The following is a 14,977-nucleotide window of genomic DNA, read 5'->3' as shown; positions in this document are numbered from 1 at the left end:
AGTGGATGGGTGGGTATACCAACATGTATGATGCATCATGCACAAAAATGTTGGCTATGCTTGGCTACAGTATGTGTGTGGCACCCAGTATGTCTGCTTATGTGTCATTATGTGCTTCAAAGAGAAATAAAACCAATGCATTCTGGACAGCAAGGGAGTTGTGTGCATGTGTGTCTGTTCTCAGAGGTCAGACTATGTTAACATTTAATGGGATGCCTTAAAACCTCCACAGTTCCTTAACATCTTCTACTGTAGCGAAATATGCACAATAAAGAGTATACATGTCTAAAATGTTTGATTTGTTAAAAAAGAACACCTGATTTATCAAAATTAAACCTAAAAACTTCAGAAATTGTGGATAAGTTGTAAATAGTTTTGAACATGCCACCTTTTTGATTGTCACTGAGAAGCAAGCTACTGCAGAAAAAGACTGCTGTTGTATTTCTGTCATAAAAAATAGTTTGTCTAACATCACTTATGGTAATACAAATGTATTAATCTCTTGTTACTTACATTCTCTTACAGGCAAATAGAACAACTGTTCCTAATAGACGACACAACAAGCCAGACAACTGCGTGGTGGCATAAAACAATATATAGAAACCAGCAAAATTCAGGTGTGACAAGTATTTCAAGTTGCATAGGCGCCGTTGCTCTGTACGGCGCATAGCTGAATTACTTTAGTTTCCTCAAATAAAAAATAAAAACAGTAAAAATAACAAAAAATGTGTCTTCTATGCTAATTTCGAGGTCAAAGCCAGACTCGTTCCCGTTAGTGGTGAAGGAGTTGGCTAAGGCGAACGCTAGCGATGCTAAGCCGACGTCACGACCAAACGTTAGCGATTGGTTATGGCAGATCCAGAGTGGCTCTGGGCAGATCCAAAAGTTTTAAACTTCAACAGAGTACCCGCCTTCAAAGAAGTTAACACTTGTCAATGGAGAGTGGCCAGACTCTCTGTACAAATGAAATGTACGAGAGTCTGGTAGGACCAGGCTAAGACTCTTTCATGCTGGCTGCTGGTCTGCACCAGTCTTATAATACGTGCTCTGCACTTGTGTACTGATATCGCGAGAAAAGTTTTCACCTCAACGAGAAATATCGTCACGTTTTAATATTGTGAGATCTCATGGGACGAGATCTCGCCACACCAGGCAATCGGAAATGTCACACAAAACTTTCAAATCTATACTTACTTATTCCTCATTCTCAAACTCACAATAATCTAATTGGGTTTCAGTGGCTAAATGAGACAGCAAAAACTAAATCAGTCTCCTAAAGCTCTGTTCTGGGCCCCGTTCAAAAATTCATCTGGAGTGTAGAGCTCAGAATGTCACCTCTACTGCTACAGGCTTCTTGGCAAGGCTAGTAGTCTGGTTAGGAGGGCTGCCTTCTGCCATTAGCATGGCTCTGATCAGATTAACAGTTGGGCCTTTTGCCAACAGAGAGGCATGAAGAGGTAGAGTCCTGTCTGGCATGGATTGGGTTTGGTGTAGCACACTTAGCAGTCTGGAGTGACCACTGATGAACCACACTTAGCAAACTACCATCATTATAACACAAGTGGTGTAATGCAACTGCCAGGAATGGGAACCAGTGCAGGTGGTTCAGGACATGACTACTGCTTCTTTTGGTTTCACCTCTACATTCACAATGTGATATTTTTGGGATTGTATTTTGACTGTGGTCTGACAGAGGTTAAGTGTCTATATAATGAGGACTTAGCTGACCATATGCCATATAAGCACATTTCTCTTTTTTTTTTTTTTAAACCCAATAATGCTGAGAGGTGACTGTAACGAAGTTTTCACATAACTGTTTGTGGGTACAAAGAGCAACTCAATATTACTAAAGGAATGCCAATGAGCTCAAAACATGGTTGAAAAGGGGAGTCCAAGGGATAATGATACAGGGGTTAAGAAGAAAAGATGGCGAGGAGTGAGCGATGATGTTACAAAAGGATGGATTAGAGAGAAGGAATAATGATGACGCCCCCCACCCCCCCCCCAGCCCTACCTGTGGTGGAACAGATTGGACCGGCCGCAGAGCGTTCTGATTGCCGTGGCGACTGAGCATCAGCTGACAGATGGCTGCCTCCAAGCGTAGGGCAACAGGCAGTCTGCAGCTTCCACTGATTGGAAGTCCGTGCACACACAACACTGCTCATGCCCACATGCAAAGACTGGTGGCCTATGAAAAGGGTGAGGAAAAATGGAGGACATGGTTGTTTTGATCTCGGAAGTGTCAGGCATCTTAACTGTTGCTGCTCTCGTAGACAAAGAAAAAGAAAACATCCAATATGGGTCACATTCGTTGCTCAGAATTATACAGAATATATGGCGGGACAGAGGGTATGAGTGGACCTTTATTGTTTGTTAAGGGGGTAAAAATGTATCTGATAGCGGAATCAGATTCTAAGCTCACTCTACCACTCATTAGACCTGTCAATGAGAAATATAGCAAAGAATGTTTTTCATTCTGGAATTTTACCGACTGTGTGGCATTGGCGAGCTTCTCCAAGAGAGCAGCTTTCATTACGCTCGGCTGTGGCTATTTGTAGCGTCCATACACTAATTAATCATGTTTCTGCAAGCCATCATTGCAGTAAAATCTCAATCATCATCATTACTAATGTCAGAAGGGATGATCAAAGTGCTTCACAATTCACGATCACATTAAATGATAATTAACAGGGAGACGACTCCAATGTGAATAAAAAATAATTGAAATGTATTGTTCATAAATTATTTCAAATTCTATATATGTGCCTTTGATTGACATTTTACAGAATGCTTTTAAACAGCCTGCAAAAATAATAACACACATCAGTGAAAATGGCAAACAAGATTATCTGTCTCTGAAATTACATTCAATCTCCTCTTTATCATAACACCCGCAGCTATCTCAGCTAAAACCATGCGTACGCCTGTTATTAAGTACTGTATGTGTGAGGTGTGTACATTCTTACCACACACTCTTCATTTATAAATGCCAGTTCATGTGTGGGAAAAGGTGCATGCATGGTTTTGGTACAACCTCATCGTTTATAAATCTGGCTGCTGGTTACTAAAGATAAGTGCTACTTTAATCACAGGCACAGTAAGCAACATAACCGATAGGAACTGGCCAAAGAATTTTCAAGTATATCACTGCCTGTGTTTACTATTTGTATGCTGCAGAAGACATTATTTCTTGGCATTTCTGATTCAGTATTTAATTGAAAATGAAAACAAATTGATTGATTTCAGTCACACGTTCGTTAACTATTCACCCTTTGCAAACACGTCACACGACCACGTGACGGCGCCATGACGGATGGCGGAAGCACACGTTAAACAGTAGTTGACGAGCGGAAAGTTTCATAGTTTCAATCAGTTTGAAATACATAACACTAAATAAACTGTATTTATGGCTTTATGGCTTCTTCTATTGAACAACAAGTTGTCGTGTCGTTATTGGTCGAGGTAGGGCATCTGATAGGTGCTCACAAAGAGCAGTATTTTGAGAAGTTGGAGATAGCAGGATTGGATATCGACCCTTAATTCTTCCTCCCTCCGTTTTCACGGACCTCATTAAATCACCGAGTCTGCCCGACCCCCATATACTGGTGCTGATCTCAAAGCTTTTAAAAGTCTGGATGCTTCCCAGTTCAGGTACAGGTTACAGGTACACGATGCTACGCTAACGGCAGGGGGAGGTACCTCATAATGGCAAAGATAAGACATCAATCTAGGGTTTAGTTTGTATTAACATCTATTCTTTACTTCAGTAAAGATATATATAACACGTAGCCCATGTTTTTAGAGGACATGGTCGGTCGTGGCTACCCACATACTGCTGTTCACTGGGTGTGCCAATGCAACTTCCTAGCTAATGGATGCCTGAACACATCCCAGCTCTGGGAAGTGCAGTCATTAATTATCTATCACACGTTAATCCATGCAGTAAATCACGGAGTGTCTATGATCAGTAGTAACCACACATAATTGTAACATCTAGCCATCTTCTTATCTGTGATTATATTCGCTCTAGCCTATGTTAAGATTTGACCGGTGGATATTAAGACGCGATGGGCAGCAGCTAGCGAGCAGTCATCTTTAATTTAACCAATATTTTTTGTATGTGTGTTAAGTTAAATGATCAAGGGAACGGCTTTCTTTTTTGGATATGTAGCTAGGTTATTCAGGTTATTAAACATCGGTGATTCAGTGAATCACCGATGTTAGCTAGTTATGTGGGTCATCATCGGGTTGGACCTGTTAGCAGGACAGCTGGTTAGCACGGCTGCTAGCTGGTTGAGGATCATTTTATTTATCACTCATTTAAAACAGAAGGCAATACATACACATGCTTGTGTTGGTGAGGATTACCCTGCAGATTGTGAATGTGAGAACACAAACACGAAAACGTACGAGTTTAGCTTGCCGTCTATCTACAGCATAGCTCTTCCACCGTCCGTCATGGCGTTCATAATTTGCGCGAGTGGAGCGTGACGTCACATGCAAAGGGTCAATTGAATCCTATTCATGATTGAATTGAACTGTATCAAATTGGCTTTGAATCACAGTATATCATTAAAAATACATTGGTATTGTTTTTGTTTTGGATTATAGACTGTGGATGTATATCAGCATCAGATTGTCTGAGTGTGAGAGATAGCCACCACTAGTGTCAGTGTTAATTATAAACCTGTATGTTATTATTTATTATGCCATGGATTAGTAGTCATGTAAAGGTTAAATACGACAAAAAATCTGCAAGCTCAGGAAGCCAGTCCAGTTGCATTATATATATGGTCTATGAGCTGGATGACAAAGAATCATCACAGTTAAGAGAGAAGTTACACATGCATGCATACATGTAGGTATAGATTAACAAGATTATCTGCAGGTCACATTAGTTTTAAAAGCCAGTCACAAGCAACACCTTTAAATGATGACATGCCCCTGTTAAAAACACCCTCAAACAATCCAGTCTGCAAACTCATTCAACTGTGAAATAGACAATAACACAGCATATCGCAGCAGCAATTTCCATACACAATTCACTTTCTCTATGCATCTCACACACACACACACACACACACACACACACACACACAGGATCCAATGGAGGCAAATAGGTTGCATGTGTCTCATGCCTTTTCAACAACTCCTGTTGCCATAAATATCTTGTTATGAAAGGCAGGTAATGAAAAGCGCCGCTTTGGTAATCCGTGACGGAAGGCAGTTTCATGCTAGTTTAGCTTCCATCACCTCCCTTGCTCCCTCCACCACCCCACTGAGACAACCCTTCGTCTGAGGCATTTTTCAATACTCAATACTTTAAAGGCAATTAGTTCGGTGCCTGAAAAGTATTGAATTTGGTACCCAGACCTAGTCATCCATCAGCAGGACCATTTATGTGTAACGTGTATTCTTTGTTTCTCTTTTGCCAAAGGAAAGGCAAAGTTTGTTGGTCAATCCATCTGCCCAAAACTTTGGTCCATTGATTAACCGTTTACCGACAATAAGAATTTTGACCGTTTCATACTATCAGTTAAACATTAATAACAATATGATTACAACAAAAATAAATTAGTTATGAAAAAGTTTTTTTGCATTGTAAAATTAAAAATAAGCTATACAATCTACTTCTTAACTGCTAGTTAACTTGCTAGTGCACCTCTCAGGTGGATTCGGTGGAGACAGGCTCGGACATATGCTCCATTGACAGATGTGGACGTGTATCCGCCGCGCAGACGCGCAAGAGGTTCCAGGAAAGTGTGCATGTGTCCATGACAATGCACACAACATTGTGGCTGCGCGACCAGTACAAGTCAGCAGTTGTCTGCAGACGCTGAGTGAGGAAAGTATCTCCGAGCATCCTCAACGGGTGAACTGGGACTCAGTTTGGCTGCTTGTCGGTTAAAGGGTAGTTATAATAATAATAATAATAATAATAATACACTGAATTTGTATAGTGCTTTTCAAGGACTCAAAGAGTTATGGGTTAACAAGGGTCGGCTATCGGTCAGAAAAAAAAAAAAAATCAAAATTAGCATCCCTAGATAATTCTTAATGATTCTAACAATCTTAAGAGTTTTAAAGTGATATACCATAATAAACATAACAAATACATTAATTATTTTGGCAGCCATGTCCACTTTGATTAAACTGTGCTATAAAACATGGTTTGGAAAGCTAAATGAGAAAGTCTGATGCGGCAGTGCCCATGAGCATAAACTTACACTTGAACACATGCACGACGGCCCCACAAAGCTGACAAAAGAGAAATTGTAAACCTAGTTACTTTGATCTCATATTAATGTTGTTGAGGAAAAGAATGCTCCTATTTTCACCTAGCTTCCTTTGCCCCTGAGCCAGTGAGGGAGTTGGCTCATCGTAAAGCGAGCCATTGATCAGGGTGGATTGCAGGAGACAGCAGCTCAGAGCTGCGGCTCTCAGAGGAAGACCCTCTCACATATTCTGGCAGCCCTTGCAACAGAATAGATAATTCTGGAACAGCAGCTCCCTCTTCACCTCGTGCCAACAAATTTACAATTCAAACATGGACCAAGGGTGTTGAAGAGGAATGTTAGAAACACTTTGATTTGTTTTTGTAAGAGATTTGATGGAGGTCGGATACACAGAAGACCCTATAGTGTCGCTCTTCAAAGGAATATAAATTGCCTTTCTCAGGATTTTACTTTTTTCCGTTATGTTGATTTCCGGTTGTCTGTAGTTATTATGGAGTGCTGATAAACTATATGTCAAGTCCAAAAGTGAGTACAGCACAATGTAAATGTGGTTATGTATCAGATATTATTTAACACAGTCAATATACTGTCATTTTAATTAAACCACTAACAACAGAAGTTAGTCATTAAAATATTAGGTTTTCATATAGTATAATCTTTGTTCCAGAGGCTAGGAATGAGTTAGTGCTGGGAATTAAACCTGCAGTGTTTTATTACTATCCCAGGGAGATTGGCAGAAAATACAATGACACCATGTAGGCTGCTGTAGATACAAGGAAAGACAAAAAGGGACAAGCGGATTGCCTTTCCATACAGCTATTGCAAAAAAAATGCTTTTGTGTTATTTAGTGGTGGTGCGTTTGCACCAGGCTTTGTGTTTCCTCTGACTATTTATGGATATATAATAATTTATCTTTATAATATTTGTTTATGGTCAAGATTGTTCAGAGTGCAAGTCTGTTCAGATGTTGCTGTGCTCCAACTACATCATCCAGTCTTAGTGTTTGTATGTATATGTGCACCCGCACTATGTTTATCTCTCACTGTGTGCTTCACAGCCTTCAGGCATGAGAGCTCAGGTTCCACTGCCCTCCCCAAAATTGAAAAGCTCATCAGGAGATAATTCTGGGAGCTGCCACAATGCCAGCTATGTGCCGCTGTCGCCTTATCTTCCAGGCCTTTTGCGCCCTACTGCTTCTGTCCGTGCCCTGGGGAAGACAGCTTAGTACCCATTCTGGCTACAGCAGCAGAGGAGAGCAGAGCAGTAGAGATCACTCATTTTAATAGGCCTGTCACATCTGTTTTTAGAACCTGCGGAGGTCTCTTGCTGCTGGCCTCCCAATGAAGTGACCCCAAAATGATGTGACAAGCTGTGATGAGCTTGGGGAGGGGAGTTTTAGACCAGGGGAGCAGAATAAGGGATTAGATACAGTGTGAAAGAGTGAAGGGATTACATCAAAATAGAATCTAAAATCTAGAGTATAGCATGCACTATGATTTAGATGTTTTTGCGAATAATCATGAATCATTTTTCTGTTTATTTCAATGAAGGAATTAGATACCGTGCAATTATGAATGTGTTCTTGTCTTAAGGGTTTCTCTCACCATCAGAGCATTTAAAAAAATCAAAATTAGGGATTGCAGTTAAATGCATTAACATGCTGTTAAATATCTCCATTGATCAGAGCGGACGAATATGCAATAGTGCAAATGTGGTTGAATAAATCAGCTGTTTGAAAGACAAAATGAGTCTTTTATTAATATATGAAGTTTGGTATGTGTTTGCTCTTATTGTATTGTATTATTGTATTATATGTCTGCTCAGTTTTCAGGATGTTGCCCTCAATCTGACACCCCATCTGTGCTTGATGTTGGTCTGATTGCATTTCCATCGTAAAAAAAAAAACCTCACTACTACACTAACCTTCAAAAGCTAGATACTATAGTGCTGATTTAAATGTATGTATGGGAGTTAGCACTAGATAGCACTTTCTCAAACAAACGAGTCATGGGTGGCAACATGCCTGACTTTAACTCTACTCAGATATTGCAGTGCTTAAAGTGTTATGAATTCAGGGCTGAGCTTCTTATGGTCACCAGAGAATACTTTTCTCTACTCTCCATAAACAACCAATTATTGCTATCAAACTCAGTTTTCTCATCCACTCATCACAGTGCTGCATTCTAAATCAAAAACAACACTAACTGCTTTGCAAGTATAAAACTTGAAACTAACACACCACTTCTAACTCCGAAAAGGCAGTTAACCACAGGTTCCCGTTAATCTTATGATGGACATGTGTTGTGATATTTAAACAAACGATCCGTCAACGGCGAAATCTTATTTACGAGACCGGTCTGAGAGACCTCCGGCTTACAGCGGGGTCTCCGAGCGTGACTGTCCGAGCGACGAGCTAACGGCCCCGGCAGGACACAAGAACACAAGTCAATAGAAGAACACAGATTGAGAAACGCCCCATGGCTTGAAAACAAGCAAAGCATGGCAGTTGGTCAAGGCCACACCCTCCACCTTGCCCCCCCCCCCCCCCCTATCCTCCTCAATAGCATTTAAAGCTACAGACACAGAAATGGCACATCCTAAGTAAAGCTCATTGTGGAACTGGCTCTAGTGGCTGTAATTCTGCACCAAGGCTGAATTTCGGGAAAGAGACTTCAGATACAGTATTAGGAGACCACTAAGGTCTATATAAAAACATCCAAAAAGCAGCATGTCATAGGACCTTTAAAAAAAGCTAAACCTCTGTTAATCCCATTGAGTCAATTTTTAACAATAACAAATATATTTATATATACACAGTATGTTATTGCACTGGTGAAAAAAATACTTCTTAATTGCACCCTCCCACATCCATTCTTCTGATCACTGCATTTTTGGCAGTATATTCAGCTAAGTAATGGATGTCTGAGCTATCAGGGAAATTTGTAGCCGTCTCCTTTATAAGGGCTTCTTATTCCAATCAGCAAGTGTCAGCTCAGTTTGCCTTGTAATTAATGACTACTGACTGGCCACTAACTGTCCAATAAGTCTGCCCGATAGGTCTAGGCAGCTGAAGCCAGCAGAAAAAGGGGAGGCTTGAAATGTTGGTAAAGGCAAATGACTAACTGCCAACAATAATTTTTGTGTGCATTTAGTCTTTTAATTACTTTGATTTTCAGAGGACAAACAAAGAAAGAAATGGCTCCCTTGATACTGTATGCTTACGTCCTCAACTCCTGCCCTCCCTCATTTTGGCCATACAATTCAATTGAATTTTTAATTTCAAACCATTTAGCATTACATTTCAGCCCATATGCTGAGTTTCTATTGTAACTAACCCAAATCAGGGGCATTTGGGGTAAACAGTGTAGTTACACTAGCCAGAGTTCTTTCACAATGACAACTTATTACAGTTCATGATTGCAAATGTAGTGTGTAGATTGAACATATGTAAATGTGTGTCTAAAGTGGTGATGTAACATTATGATAGAGGGGGGCTAGTATATACTTTCTTTTTACCAGTCTGTGGCATGTAGTTCTGTGAGTGTTATTTTGACTGATCATTTTGAAGGCAGTGGAGATAAGATACCTTTGAACTTTTGAATAACCTATGTGATATTTGTCTACAGAAAGACGTTTTCATTTGCTCCAGAAGCGACAATGGCTTGTTTTTGTTATGGTTTAAATAACTGTTTTAACATGAGACGTACAGGGATTTTTTTCTTCTTACATGGCCAGGCCATTTGAAACAGATGCATTCTGTGGTATAGGTCCAACATGTAGGGGTTTTTTTCTCTTCAGAAAACCATTTTGTACATCCTTTACAATTTTATAATAAATGGTTGCTTTTTCATAGAATTTCTTTGTTTTGAAATTCCATTGTAGCCTCTTTGTTCTTTGTTTACCTGAACTCACAATCGCTACAGATTTTCAGGTTGTTGTCGGAGTGCATCCACATTAGTGCATTCCCTCATAACATCAATAAGGGTGCTCTTATCTATGAAGGCTTAGGGAAAGTGCACACAAACATGTCTGTAAGGGTAGCGTGCTCTCAAGCATGCAGAAAGCAGCACAATGAGTAGCTGAGTCCCACACAGTCCCGCACAAATACAGTCAAGTAATGAGCTGACAATATGAACAACGCTGGGGATGAGTGAAAACAATTCAAATCAGATTGAAAGATCTTGCCTAGGATTAGGTACCGAAATCCAATGCCAACTTGGTGCCGGTCCTTACACAACCAGTATCTATTGGACCGAATGGCATCGCAGATTTCGATAACTCATTTCAGTGCCACTTACATGTCTGCGCTTTCCTCTGGTGCTCCGAAAAGGACGTTACAGGCAACAGTAGCATCACTGCACGTGACGCTAGTTAACATTACACTTGGCAGAAGATAACGTTAGCCTACCGTTAGTAGCTTGCTTAAACACAGTCTGCAGCTGAAGACACAGTGAAGACTAGCTGCACTTTGAGACACCATGGCCACTGCTGCAGTTGGAAACAATCACTGACGGGATTAATGGTGCATTCAACTGCACCTCGTTAACTCATAGCGCATTTAAGTGCACCCCAAGAAAAAGCTGTTGGTGTAAAGTACCCTTCTGCCATCTAGTGCTTCTTCTTTTTGTTGTTAAACAGCAATTGACTGGTGAAATAAGTTATTTCATTTTAAATAAATTATTTAAATTTGACCACATGGAAACATTTTTTAACGTCACCGACTGTCGTTTTGTGCTCTTCGTTTTTTAAAGAATCGGTTCAGGCAGCGTTTAGGCACAGTTTTAAAATGTTTTAGCTCTGGTATCGGAAAAAAAACAAACTATACCCAACCCTAATCTTACCAGCATTATAAATGGCATACTGTATCTTGGTTCCATGCAACAACCTGCATTATTTAATACTGACAGTGTGTACAGTTTATTGAAGACCTTATCATGTTATAATGGTATATTTGCCGCAGAAGCATGGGAATGCAACAAAATACTTGTCAAATAGTTACACACAGGTTCACTACGTATTCCAACAAGTCCTCCAACTAAATAATAAAACATATAATTGTTCATTGCCATCTAAAAGGACACATGATCATTTTCTTCAGGCAGTGCCTTCCCAAACCACTGCATTTGACTGTTAGTAAATATAACCATTTGTCGATCTGCTACGGTTAGAATTAAGATTTGGTTAACTTTATTCTCAAAAACTATCTGCTTTTTATTTGGAAAATATCATGATTTTTGGATATGGTTAAAAGAAAACAACATTGACTGTCAGTAGGAAACTGAAAATAAACAGCAGCCACAAGATTTTGTGGCACCAATAACAGCAATATACTGTATACTACTTCCGCCTTAACTTTGGACAGTAAATAGTCTTACTTCACATGGCCACTACACTTCCTTGTGAGGTATAGCTAAACATAAGTTGTATTACGCATTTGAAAACAAACAAATGCTGTTGTTTTTCTTAAGGACAGTATTATATCACTTATAGTGCAAATACACCTTCTTTAAATACAACTAGATGAGACCAGCAGCAGCCAAATGTACTGTCAATGTCCTTGAACGCAACACTGAACAGACTCACTCAACTGTGAACCACTTTAGAAAAGAGTATTTGCTAAATGCTTACACCAGTGATGGCTTGTTAAGATGGACATTTTTTTGCTGCATAGTACCTTACCTCTTGGTGATCTAACCATTTAAAAAGAAGGACAATGTTATCCAGCATGTGTTTACACCATCCACACAGCATATTCATGTGTGTTTACCTATAGTGACAATCATGTGGGAGTATTTGGTCGGCTTCTTTCAGGGTCAAGTAATCAGCCATTTGATATAAGGCAGCCACTATTTTCGTATCATCCCTCATCCAAGTAGCAAAACAACCCTTGTTCAATCATAGGAAACAAAACAAGAGGGAAAGGAAATTACTTCTGATGATTATCTGTGTGCATGTGACACATACCCAAGGGCAACCGTTCATTTACATCCAAGCCTGGCATTTGACAACAATGAGACACATTCCAGATGTCTTTATACCATTTTTGTGTGGTGCTGGTTTAGGGTGTGGGCAGCACTGAAATGATGTTTGTGTGGCAGTGTGTGCCTGTCAGAGGTAAGTGATGTTAGAGGGGGGCATCTGACTCAAAGTGTGAAGTGATGTCTGATGCTTTGGGAAAGCAAGCTAATTAAGAAGAGTAACGAGGTGATGTGTACAAGAGTGTGGGGGCATTAAACATTTTTATTTTCTACAAGATACAAACCCAGGTTTACAAGGCATGTTGTGTGGACATACAACATTTCTGGCTCACAGTCAAAGGCCTTAACAAAATGGGGATGTTTTTTCGTGCGATTAATTCACACTTCAATAGATTTTTTTCTAAATTGTTGTTTTTGTCTTGAGTACTTTCACACAGAACGCAAATATTGCGGGGCGATAAAGCAATGTAATTTTTTTCCGGAACAAGGTCGAATTTTCGGAACTTTCGCACCACCCATAAAGACTTCAACCAATCACCTTGTGTTTTTACTTATTATCAGGATCATAATACAACAACAGGAGGCTGTATAGACGGCAAACTTTATTACTACTTTCAACCTTGACAAAGGTGGCGTTTACTTTCCGTCTTCCCGTTACATTTCATGATAAAAGCCTACACTCTTTATAGAGTCTATGGCTACACTGCGTAACTGTTTACCAGAGGGAATTAAAATCACTCAGAGTATTTTCTAAAAGGAATAGTTTACAGTAGCTTGCGTTCGCTTTTCCTGCTTCGGCTTTCCGACTGTGGTCGGACAGCACTGGGGGAGAAGGGGCTGGAGTCTCCAGGGCTAACCCCCGTCACTCCACTCAGCAGCTGGGGAAACAAGACAGGACGCTTCTGTTGGTCTTGAGATGCTGCAGCATTTATTTGTGCTCCAAATGAAGACTATAGCTACTTTGATCGCAAACTCTCCTCTGCGCAGATCGCTCTCTCTCTCATCTGCTCACATCGCATCTCCTGTCACTTTCTCTTTTGCTTCAGCAGCATCCCCAGGACATTAAACCATCTCACCAAGACATTGTAGATTAGCTAGAGTTAATTTTCAAACCTTTCCTGAACAACTGTCGCAAATTTGCATCGCTGCCGGTATCAATAGTTTTGATGCAAAATATTTGCATGCAATTATTTCCCATTCGTCGTTTATTCCTCATTTCCTCGGTGTGGTTACTAGGAGGTCATTTAGTCAACAGTTGGTACATATTGAGTACCCTGGATCCTTGCTCAAGACATATGCAAGCAGGTAATGTACAATGTTTTTCAGATATCACAAGTCCAGACAGGAAAACATTTTTATTTTCATAATTGATTAATCAATTATTTGTTAGATCAATACAATATCAGAAAACAGTGAGAAATGTATCTCAACAGTTCAAAACCTGAGATATTCAATTTATGTATTACCTTACTAAGTTTCTGTTAGTAGTTCACAATGGCAACTGAACTGCTGCCAGTTCCGGAGACAAACAACACTTTTAAAACATTTTTTTTCATAAAGGAATGCTTAAAATATTTTGTCCTATTAAAAATGTCAGCTTTTTACATTGTGTATCATGGGAGTATTTGCACCCAATTTCGATGTGTTTATGCTCTGTATGATCACCAAGGATGCATATTAATGCCAGGTGTACTGGAGTTTCAGAATACAAAAAGATCTCATTAGTCATTACTCCAAGGAAATAGTTTGGTAAATCACTTGAATGGATACTTTTCAGCCAACATGCTGAGGTTGTTCTTGCATTTTGTTCAACAAACCAATGTTTGTTAGGAACTTTGAAGTCCTTTGAGATTAATTTAGCATCCAGTAATATTAGAAGACAGATTTGTCAGCTTGGTAATCAAAAGCCTTTTTTAAAGCAAACATTAAACCAATTTTATAATTACATAATATATATGAATTGTACTGACTGAATGGATTAAAAAAACTTGGACTTTAATCCAACTGGTTCTAGATACCCAACCCTGGTAGCAAGTCTAGGCTTGAGTTCCTGAACGCAATTTATATATGGGTGGTGAAGACAGGACAGGTGGGAAGAGTTTACCAAAATGGGAGGTGACCAGTTTGTTTAAGGATTATAAGACATGTCTTTCATCAATCACCATGACGACTTTAAAAACAGAAGAAACTAATGTGTTATCATATAATCCTAAAATGTGACCACATTAAGAAGCATTTCAGAACTTAAAGTTAATTAAAGAATAAAAATTACGAGTTACTGTAAATGAATGCCTGACTGACCATTCACTAAACTTGTGATCACATTAAGTTTGTTCAAAACATGAGACAAATAAGTTTATCAAACTCATTTTCAAAGTAAACTTTGGAAGTCCTACACTAGAACGACTAATGGAGTAAACTTTGAAGTGCATAAAAAACACACAAAAACATGTTTTTATTGTGTGCACTTTACTTTTTTTCCTGCTATCCCATCTTATAATCAATAGTTCTACCATAAGAATATATTAACCCCACTGACATACTGCATTAAAATAGATTTGCAGTGTCTATCAATGACTGCAACTCTGAAGTGATGTATGGAAAAAGCCAACTCTTTTAAAATGTGACATTCAATTACTTTTTCATTGCTGCTCTGCATGGAATACCTTATATTCATTATGCTTGGAAGTCTCCACAATGTAAATATAAAGTGTGCTGTTGTTGCACAGTTCCGACAACATAAGTACCAAAGAATAAACAAA

At 39.4% G+C, this 14,977-nt stretch overlaps 1 long non-coding RNA gene across 1 annotated transcript; it reads right to left on the bottom strand.

The window, feature by feature from the left end:
* Window positions 1–1,858: 1,858 nt before the first annotated feature.
* Window positions 1,859–13,087, bottom strand: LOC116067603. Its single transcript, XR_004109261.2, has 3 exons — window positions 12,984–13,087; window positions 12,005–12,123; window positions 1,859–2,188 (listed from the first exon to the last, which is right to left on the bottom strand). It is a non-coding gene; the product is annotated as an uncharacterized LOC116067603 (long non-coding RNA).
* Between the last annotated feature and the right edge of the window lie 1,890 nt (window positions 13,088–14,977).

Source organism: Sander lucioperca, chromosome 3, assembly GCF_008315115.2.
Source record: "Sander lucioperca isolate FBNREF2018 chromosome 3, SLUC_FBN_1.2, whole genome shotgun sequence".
Lineage (NCBI taxonomy): Eukaryota > Metazoa > Chordata > Actinopteri > Perciformes > Percidae > Sander > Sander lucioperca.
Note: the sequence above shows the minus strand (reverse complement) of the source record. Positions and strands in the feature narration are given on the sequence as shown.